We start from the raw sequence: 10716 nt of genomic DNA, 5'->3' as shown, positions 1-10716 counted from the left end.
GCATGCAGGTTCAGATAGACAGACGGGTATACCTCCTCAGTAGGTGTTTCCAGAGTTCAGCCTGATCGGTAAGCTCCACATCCTTCGGAGTTATCGGGTCTAGGTTTTCGTGTACATCTTCTGTGTGTATGTATATATATTATGGGTAGGTCGGGCCCCTGTTCCGATCACAATATATCTATCAGTAGAGGCTTGTAGACATATCATGTCAGTTAGTGCATTATGTTGGGCTTGTAGGCCTGGTATGTATATTTTGGTGGTTTGTCAGTTGTAGTAGTTATTACGGCCTTATCGGCCCAACTTTATATTAATGTTTAGTCATCGCTAGTTTCCATTCAGTTTTATATTTTGCTTCGCAAATTGTCTTGCAAGGTGTCCCCTTGGCCAAATTATGACATTATATGTTCAGAGTCCCTTATTCGCAATTTGGTACACTAGGTTAGTTGAGGCACCAGGTGCCAGTCTCGCTTCTAGGTCGGGGCGTGAAAAAATTGGTATCAGAGCAGTTCTATCCTAGGGAGCCTACAAGCCGTGTCTAGTAGGATCTTGTTTATAGATGTGTTGTGCACCACATTATATAAGCAGGGAGCTACATGGCATTTAGGAGTTGGTTTCCCTTCTTTCAAATCTAAATCGTGTTGTAGAACTGAGTTATAGGAAATTTGAGTTAAACTTACGTGTTTGTGTTTTCATACACAGATGACGGTGACTAGGAAGACTACGGCTATCCAGAGGGGAGATACAACAACAGGTGAGGGGACCAGTAGGGTACCCCCAATAGATGGGTCCCAGTCTGAGGCCCAAGGCGAGACCCCTACTCAGCCATTACCGACCCCTTCACCACCTGAGGAGATTTCTAGGGATACCACACATCCAGTTCCCCCTCCACTTCCACCAGATCAAGACTTGAGGAGTGTGGTGTATTTGTTGACACAATTGGTAGCTACCCAGCAACAAGCTAGGGCATCAGCTAGTGCAGGATCTTCTGAAGGGTCTGGGAGTTCAAGGGTCCGAGAGTTTATTGCTTTGAGTCCCCCAGAGTTTACGGGGTCAGATCAGAGGGAGGACCCGCGAGATTTCATAGATAAGCTTCACAGAATCTTTCGGGTTATGCATGCCACAGAGAAAGAAGCAGTTGAGCTAGCAACTTTTCGACTCCGAGATATAGCCATCCTTTGGTACGAGGGATGGGAGAGGTCCAGGGCACGTGATGCCCCTCCAGCTAGTTGGCAGAATTTTTCAGATGCTTTCCTTGACCAGTACTTACCACAGGAGATCCGACAGGCTCGGGTCGATCAGTTTCTAGCCCTTAAACAGGGAAATATGAGTGTTTGAGAGTATAGTCTCCGTTTTGACTCATTAGCCAGATATGCACCATCCATAGTTGCTACTATGCATGACAGGATCCACAGGTTTATAGCAGGGTTAGCCCCAGAGTTGACCGAGGCATGTGCCACCGCTGCATTGCATGATAATATGGATATCTCCCGGATTCAGGCATTCGCTCAAAATATAGAAAGGGGTAGGCGTCGACATCAGGGTACAGAGAGGACTGAGCAATGGCAGCGTAAGAGGATGCGATTTCCTAGGTTTCAGGAACAGTCTCAGGGTAGTTATAGGCCCCAGTACTTCGGACGGCCACCTAGGCCTCCACCACCTCAGTTGCAGGGTTACAGGTATGACCGCTATACTCAGTCAGGACCATGTGAGAGCTCTCGGGCGTCATTTTTTCAACGACAACGAGGTTCAAAGCAGACATAGTCATTTCCGCCGCGGTGTGACAATTGTGGTAGAGGACACTTGGGCCAATGCCGAGCAGGTTCTGATGCTTGTTATACATGTGGGCGTCCGGGGCATATGATGCGAGATTGCCCAAATAGAGATTCTGGGGGTATGGCACAACCAGCAAATTCAGCGACAGGATCATCTATGTCTGTGCATCCTTCTAGGCGCGAGTCTCAATCTTCGGCTGGTAGAGGTCGAGGCAGAGGTAGAGGTTCCAGTTCATGTGTTAATCAGAACCGTATTTATGCTTTAGCGGGTCCACATGACCAGGAGTCTTCACCAGACGTTATGACAGGTATATTGACCATTTGTTCTCACGATGCTTATGCCTTGATAGACCGAGGATCTACTTTATCATATATTACCCCATTTGTCGCGAGGAAATTTGGTATAGTGCCTGAAATACTAAGTGATCATTTTGCAGTATCTACACCGGTCGGAGAATCGATTATTGCTAGACGGGTTTACCGAGGTTGTACGGTGACAATTTGTAGTCGTCAGACCTCAGCCGACCTAGTTGAGTTAGAGATGATGGATTTTGATGCTATCATGGGCATGGACTGGTTGTCAGCTTGCTATGCTATAGTTGATTGCCGAGCAAAGGCAGCTAGATTTCATTTTCCAAGTGAGGCAGTCCTTGAATGGGTAGGTAATACAGCGGCACCTAGAGGTAGGTTTATTTCCTATCTGAAGGCGAGGAAAATGATTGCAAAATGGTGCATTTATCATATTGTGCGAGTTAGAGACGCAGATGCTGAGATATCTACACTTCAATCTATCCCCGTAGTCAATGAGTATGCAGATGTGTTTCCAGATGAACTTCCAAGTATTCCTCCAGAGCGAGAGATTGATTTTAGCATCAATTTGCTTCCAGAAACTCAACCAATATCCATCCCTCCGTATAGAATGGCACCTGCCGAATTAAAGGAGTTGAAGGAGCAGTTAAAAGATTTGCTGGAGAAAGGTTTCATCAGGCCCAGTACCTTGCCTTGGGGTGCACCGGTACTCTTTGTGCGGAAGAAAGACGACTCATTGAGGATGTGTATCGATTATAGACAGCTGAACAAGGTAACTATTAAGAATAAGTATCCACTTCCAAGGATTGATGATTTGTTTGATCAGTTGCAGGGGGCTAGATTCTTTTCAAAGATAGATTTGAGATCAGGATACCACCAGGTCAGAGTTCGGGAGAAAGATATTCTGAAGACAGCCTTCAGGACCCGATATGGCCACTTCGAGTTCCTTGTCATGTCCTTCGGGTTGACAAATGCTCCCGCCGTATTTATGGACTTGATGAATAGCTTATTCCGTCCATTTTTAGATCTGTTCGTGATAGTATTTATTGATGATATTCTGGTCTATTCAAGTTTAGAGGATGAACATGTGGACCACTTGCGAGCGGTACTCCAAACCCTCCGTGATCGTAAGTTGTATGCTAAGTTTTCTAAATGTGAGTTCTGGTTGAAGTCTGTAGCATTCTTGGGGCATATTATATCCGATGAAGGTATAAAGGTAGACACTCAAAAGATTGAGGCCGTGAAATCTTGGCCTAGACCTACCACTCCGACAGAGTTTCGTAGCTTTCTAGGCTTAGCAGGATACTACCGGAGATTCGTAGAGGGTTTTTCTTCCCTTTCTGCACCATTGACAAAGTTGACGCAGAAATCAACTAAGTTTCAGTGGACGGAGGCTTGCGAGCGAAGTTTCCAAGAGCTTAACAACGGGTTGACCTTAGCGCCAGTTCTAACACTTCCAGAGGGTCCAGAGGGTTATGTCGTGTATTGTGATGCCTCAGGTGTTGGGTTAGGATGTGTCCTAATGCAACATGGGAAGGTAATTGCTTATGCTTCAAGGCAGTTAAGGAAGCACGAGCAGAATTATCCAACCCACGATCTCGAGTTAGCTGCGGTTGTCCATGCACTTAAGATATGGCAGCATTATTTATATGGTGTTCATGTTGATGTATTTACCGATCATAAAAGTCTGCAATATATATTCAAGCAAAAAGAGTTGAATTTGCGACAGAGGCGATGGCTTGAGTTATTGAAAGATTATGATGTTAATATTCTCTACCATCCAGGGAAAGCTAATGTTGTAGCAGACGCCTTAAGTCGCCGATCTATGGGTAGCTTAGCACATGTAAAGGCCGAGAAAAGACAATTAACTAGAGAGATTCATCAATTGGCTTGTTTGGGGGTTCGGTTAGTAGATTTCGACGATAGTGGAGTTGTACTCCAAAACACTGCAAAATCATCTCTCATAGCTGAAGTCAAGGAAAGGCAGTACGATGACCCAGAGTTGGTCGAGTTGAGAGAGCGAGTTCCGCAGCAGAAGAATCCATTGTTAGAGCTCAAGGGAGATAGAGTTCTCAGATATAGGGGTCGTTTGTGTGTTCCAGATGTAGCAGGGTTACGAGACAGGATTATGTTAGAGGCACATTATTCGTGGTACACCATTCATCCTGGGCCGACGAAGATGTATCATGACATTAAGGATGTGTACTGGTGGAACGATATGAAGAAGAACATTTCTGAGTTTGTCGCCCAGTGTCCTAGTTGCCAGCAGGTGAAAATAGAGCATCAGAAGCCTGGAGGGCTAATGCAGACTATAGAGATCCCGACATGGAAATGGGAGGCGATAAACATGGACTTTGTTACGGGTTTACCTCGTTCTCATCGTAAGTTCAATTCTATATGGGTGATAGTCGATAGGCTCACTAAATCAGCTCATTTTCTACCTGTCAGATCTACATATACAACAGAAGATTATGCAAAGTTATATATCAAGGAGATAGTGCGGCTACACGGAGTACCAGTATCTATTATATCTGACAGTGGGGCTCAATTTACAGCACATTTTTGGAGGTCATTTCAGAGAGGTCTAGGGACTCAGGTGAATCTCAGCACAGCTTTTCATCCACAAACTGATGGACAAGCCGAGCGCACAATTCAGACGCTCGAGGATATGTTACGAGCATGTGTGTTGGATTTTAAAAGAAGTTGGGACGAACATCTACCTCTTGTCGAGTTTGCATATAATAACAGTTACCACTCCAGTATTCAGATGGCTCCGTACGAGGCTTTGTATGGGCGTAAGTGCAGATCTCCTATAGGTTGGTTTGATGTTGGAGAATCTGGGTTATATGGGCCAGACCTAGTTCAGCAGGCCGTAGAGAAAGTAAAGCTCATCTGGGAGCGACTGTTGACAGCTCAGAGTCGCCAGAAGTCATATTCTGACATGCGGCGACGAGACTTAGAGTTTGAGATTAATGACTGGGTATTCTTAAAGGTATCCTCTATGAAGGGCGTGATGAGGTTTGGCAAGAAAGGCAAACTTAGCCCACGGTATATTGGGCCTTACAGGATTATTCGAAGAGTGGGCCAAGTAGCTTATGAGTTAGAATTTCCCTCAGAAATGGAGTTAGTCCATCCGGTTTTCACGTATCTATGCTACGGAAGTGCATTGGAGATCCTACCAGAGTGGTATCCACAGATGCTGTACAAATTACGGAGGACTTGTCATACAAGGAAATTCCAGTTGCCATCTTAGACCGACAAATTCGCAAGCTACGAAATAAGGAGGTAGCCTCCATGAAGGTTTTATGGAGAAGAAATAATGTGGAAGAGATGACATGGGAAGCGGAGGAAGAAATGAAGTATAAATACCCCCATCTATTTCAAACTGAAGATATGGCTCGAGATTGGATGCTACAGCACAACTCTATTCAGGCTAGTAGGTCATCACGTAAGCTCTTATTTTCGGACTTTCAGTATTTATGATTTACGACTCTTTGAGGCAAAGTGTTGTTATTTATAGACATTGGCCATGTGTGGCATGCATATTATGTTTTCTGGCTGCATGCAAGTTGGTTATAGTCTTGTGTACGGAGGAAACTCTAGTAAATTTTTTCCAAAGTCTCTAAAAGAAAACATTCGAGGACGAATGTTCCCAAGGGGGAAATAATGTTACACCCTATATTTGTTTTTTGTACGTAAAACTGCGTCGTGAGCAAACTAGTGTAGGATCCAAAAGGAAAAAAAATGAGATCATCTTGGAAAATATATAAAGTAATTTAATCATGTTACCTCGGAAGTTACAAATATTGAATATCATGAACAACAAGTACAAAGAGGGTTGGAAGGTTTAGAAGCTAAAGGAATTGAAGAAAATAATGTTTCGTTGAAAGCCGACAAATTGGGAATGTTATAGCATGTACTTTTGGGATGAGACCAGGGTGTTTTACATGATAAGGAGGTTATGTTACGAGTTATGTTATTTGTATGATAGTCGTATGTTATGTTTTGAAGTCAAGCGAGTGGTGGAACAAAAGTCGATGAAAGTCATCACAAGTTACGTTCATATATTTTACTGAAACTTTGGGTCAAATGTAACTGCAATTTTCTCCCAATATACTTAGAGTTATGGGGTGTTCCACCCATAAAATTAAATATCTATGAGTCTACTTTCCAACTCATTAAACCGTTTGTCAATACGATATCTGAGTAGAGAGATATGGGCATTTTTGCAAGACTGCGCAGACTGTCACCTACTTGCTTAAACGAGAATCCAAAATTGGGCCTGTTCGGGTCGTCCAAAAATGGGCCTGTTCAGGTCGTTCAAAGAGGCCTTTTTAAAGTCCTATCCCCTTCATATATTAGTCTGATAATAGGGAAAAATAACCAGACTCATTTTCTACAAAACTCCTCCCAAATATTTCCCCAAACCCCAATTGATTTTCTCCCCCTTTCAAGTTCTAATCGGAGGTAAAGCCTAGAGTTTGAAGAATCAAGATAGGAGTCGAGTTATCCAACAAATAAGGTAAGTTTACTGCTCTATTTCATTCATTTTTTCTGTTGTAGATGTATAGTAAGTCGTTCTATATTTGTAAGAACTCACGGGACGGTGATCGGAAGCTGTGAGTTCGAGTTATTCACTTGTAGCGGACTGTTTTGTGGACTGTTTTGTGGTGCTGTTGGGCTGCGTGTTTTGCTACTGTTTTGTGGAGTTTTGGAGGAGGAAGGGTGTGGAGAAACACCACATAAATGCAGGATGTTGGGCTGGTCGTTCGTCGTAACATTTTCGGGTTGTTGACACTACTACGGTGGTCGTTTTGTGTATGAAGAGATTGGGGTGTGTTGGGCTGTTTTGTAGTATTGTGTGGTGTGTATAAGGTTGGAAAATAATGTATATATGCTGTTATTGTTGTTTTTTGGTGTTGTTGGTGTTATCTTGAATTTGGAGGAAGTAAGAATTATAGGGGAAATGCTGTCCGTTTTAATACAAAATAAGCATGTCGTTCGTTGTGCGATAGTTATACATTTCATAACTTAATGATAGTATTATTATCGTTGTTGTAGATTAAGGTGAGAAGAGGCGAGTTCAACTTGGTGATTGAAAAGAGTGTGATAAGGTATGTTAAGGCTAAGCCTTCCTTCATTTTGGCATGATCTCGTAGCTACATGTGTTAGTAATGAGACAAAAGAGAAGTTCATATTCATGAATTTATTCACACTATTCTAGTCTCATAAGTTACAATATTATTCCTTATCGAGACTCTATATTCAATTTAGTATTGTCTTCTTCCAGTCAAGATAGCAACAAGCCTATATATACAGTGTTATAGTATTTTCATTACCATCGAGCTATAATCTATGGGCAGGCCCATATTGGGCAACCTCTCATTAGATGGAAAGTTATATACCGAGCCTACTGTGGCCGAGCGCCTATGAGCGAGCCTACTATGGCAGAGCAGTTATATATACCGAGTCTTATAAGGCCGGACAATTATTTTACTTACTATATTCAAGGAGTTGAGTCACTATCAACAAGTAAGTATATCTCCAGATCATCTTTGACTCCCAATTACTTTCAGTTATTATATTATCAGTTCAGTTTCAACTTTCAGTTATGTTATCGCCTTATATACTCGGTACATTATTTTGTACTAACGTCCCTTTTCTGGGGACGCTGCATTTCATGCATGCAGGTTCAGATAGACAGACGGGTATACCTCCTCAGTAGGTATTTCCAAAGTTTAGATTGATCGGTAAGCTCCACATCCTTCGGAGTTATCGGGTCTAGGTTTTCGTGTACATCTTCTGTGTGTATGTATATATATATTATGGGTAGGTCGGGCCCCTGTTCCGATCACAATATATCTATCAGTAGAGGCTTGTAGACATATCCTGTCAGTTAGTGCATTATGTTGGGCTTGTAGGCCTGGTATGTATATTTTGGTGGTTTGTCAGTTGTAGTAGTTATGACGGCCTTGTCGGCCCAACTTTATATTAATGTTTAGTCATCGCTAGTTTCCATTCAGTTTTATATTTTGCTTCGCAAATTGTCTTGCAAGGTGTCCCCTTGGCCAAATTATGACATTATATGTTCAGAGTCCCTTAGTCGCAATTTGGTAAACTAGGTTAGTTGAGGCACCAGGTGCCAGTCTCGCTTCTAGGTCGGGGCGTGACAGCTCAATTCATATTATTTATGACTGACTATTTTTCTAAGTGGGTGGAAGCCCAGGTATACGAAAAGGTCAGGGAGAAAGAAGTCATCGACTTTATTTAGGATCATATCATATGCCGATTCGGAATGCCGGCCGAGATCGTATGCGATAACGAGAAATAGTTCATCGGCATCAAGGTAAGCAAGTTTATCGATGATCATAAGATCAAAAGGATACTATCAACACCCTACCACCCTAGTGGGAACGGGCAAGCAGAATCGACCAACAAAACCATACTCCAAAACCTCAGAAAGAGGTTAACTGACTCCAAAGGAAGATGGAAGGAAATCCTGCCCGAAGTCTTATGGGCATACCGAACGACCTCGAAGTGCAATACCGGGGCCACCCCATTCTCACTGGTCTATGGCGCCGAAGCTCTAATACCGGTCGAAGTCGGAGAACCAAGTCTCACGTTCCGATATGCAACCAAGGAATAAAACGATGAGGCTATGAACTCGAGCCTAAGTTTACTGGATGAAAGGCGCGAAGCAGCCCTTGTCTGATTGGTTGCCTAAAAGCAGCAGATCGAAAGGTATTACAATCGACGGGCCAACCTTCGACACTTAATGTCAGGTACTTGGTACTAAAGAAGGTTACACAAAATACTCGAAACCCGAACTAAGGGAAGTTGGGTCCGAACTGGTAAGGCCCTTATTAGATTATTGAGTTCACTGGTAAAGGATCATACAAACTCGGAACGATGAACGGTGAGCAACTACCGAATAACCAGAACATAGCTCACTTGAAGTGATACTACTGCTAAAGTACGACCCCATTCATTTCCTTTTATTTATTTACATTCCGAACTAACACTTGCAGGGAATCATCAAAGAACGATACAACCTTTAGGCCTGAAGGCATGCGTTGCACTCTTTTTCCCTTGAACCGGTTTTGTCCCAAATGGATTTTTCGGCAAGGTTTTTAACGAGGCAACAAGTAAATCATGCTAACTTAGAATTGAAAGCCGGTTACGAACCGGTATCGAAGAACACAACAGTATTTGAGGCATATCTTCGATAGGCCGCGATCACTAGGGGGATCACCCTCGGTTAACGACTTTAGCAAGGAAGGAAACTTTATGATTAAACGGTCACGACTCGATCGATAGGATTTACTATAAGGGCCAAACGGTCACATGAACCGTGCCCGCATAGACTACTCGAGCCCTGGCAAAAAACTTGTACACATGTGTAACTATCACGCACAAGAATAAAAGTTTCTACCTTGCGGATAAATATCTTGTCCTTTAAGAATTTATCTTTTTATCTTAAGGAATTTCTTACATTCGATTCCCTAAAGGTATCGAGCCCAAGGGCCGCCTTTATCCGGGTTCATATGATCACTCCCAATCGAAGGTTGCTGTCCGAAAACAAACTCGGACGGCTCGGATTATCGGAGCCCGGGGGGCACAAAGCCTATTTGGCGTTACTCGAATTAAAAGGCTACGACCATTCCGGGATATCGAAACCCGAGGGCACAAAGCCTATTTGGCGTTGCCCGAATTAAAAGGCTACGACCATTCCGGGATATCGAAACCCGAGGGCACGAAGCTTATTGGCATTTTCCGAACTCCAAAAAGCTATGGCTAACCCCGTTCTGGGATCGTTATCTAAGGCAAGTCCGGATAACTCGAGGTGCCAAACCCATTGGGCAACACCTGAACTAAAAAGGCTACGACCATACTAAAACGGCTCGGAGACGTCCGAGACCCGTAACAAAAAACAAGGCCTTCAAAATTTCATATCCGGTTCTAAAGGCTACCCTCTACAAACTATAATCTTAACTACTTTGGAAAAAAGTTTTCGGTAATACCGAACCCCTACGATGTCTTAAAACGAAATAATGTTGAAGGCAAGGTTTGTTTGAACCTCCGATCGTAACCTAACTATTTCATGCTAAGGCATTTTCGATCTTTGCAAAGATAAGTAATAAAGCAAAGGGAAAATTCAAAAGTTGTTGAAGGGAAAAAGCCTTATATACATATCAAAAATTCTTTTTATAAGGGCCAAACATTCCCGATGCAAATTTGTACAAAAGCCGAACGACCTCAACAAAAAGGTAATACAACTTCTATCACTAATACTTGTAAAGTCTTCATAGCTTTGCTGCAAATGAATTCCAACACTTTTGGAATTTAGACAAGTAACATAATTTAGATTCTTCACTTTACTATACTTTGTTTACTAATTGTTGTATTATTTTAATATTTCTTTCTCTTATTTTTTTTCCAATTAAGAAAGTAGGTAAATGTCAATTACTTCAAAAATAGTGGATCAAGAATAACAATAAGTAATTTAATTAAAATGATTTGGGACATTTTGAATCACTTGATGGACGGAGAAGGGTAATTTTTAAAAGTTTGTTGATAGCAGGAGTAAATTTAACCGGACAGTATAATGGCTATTAAATATACGCAATATGCGAAA

Source organism: Nicotiana tabacum, chromosome 17, assembly GCF_000715075.1.
Source record: "Nicotiana tabacum cultivar K326 chromosome 17, ASM71507v2, whole genome shotgun sequence".
Lineage (NCBI taxonomy): Eukaryota > Viridiplantae > Streptophyta > Magnoliopsida > Solanales > Solanaceae > Nicotiana > Nicotiana tabacum.
This window is presented reverse-complemented; position numbering follows the sequence as displayed.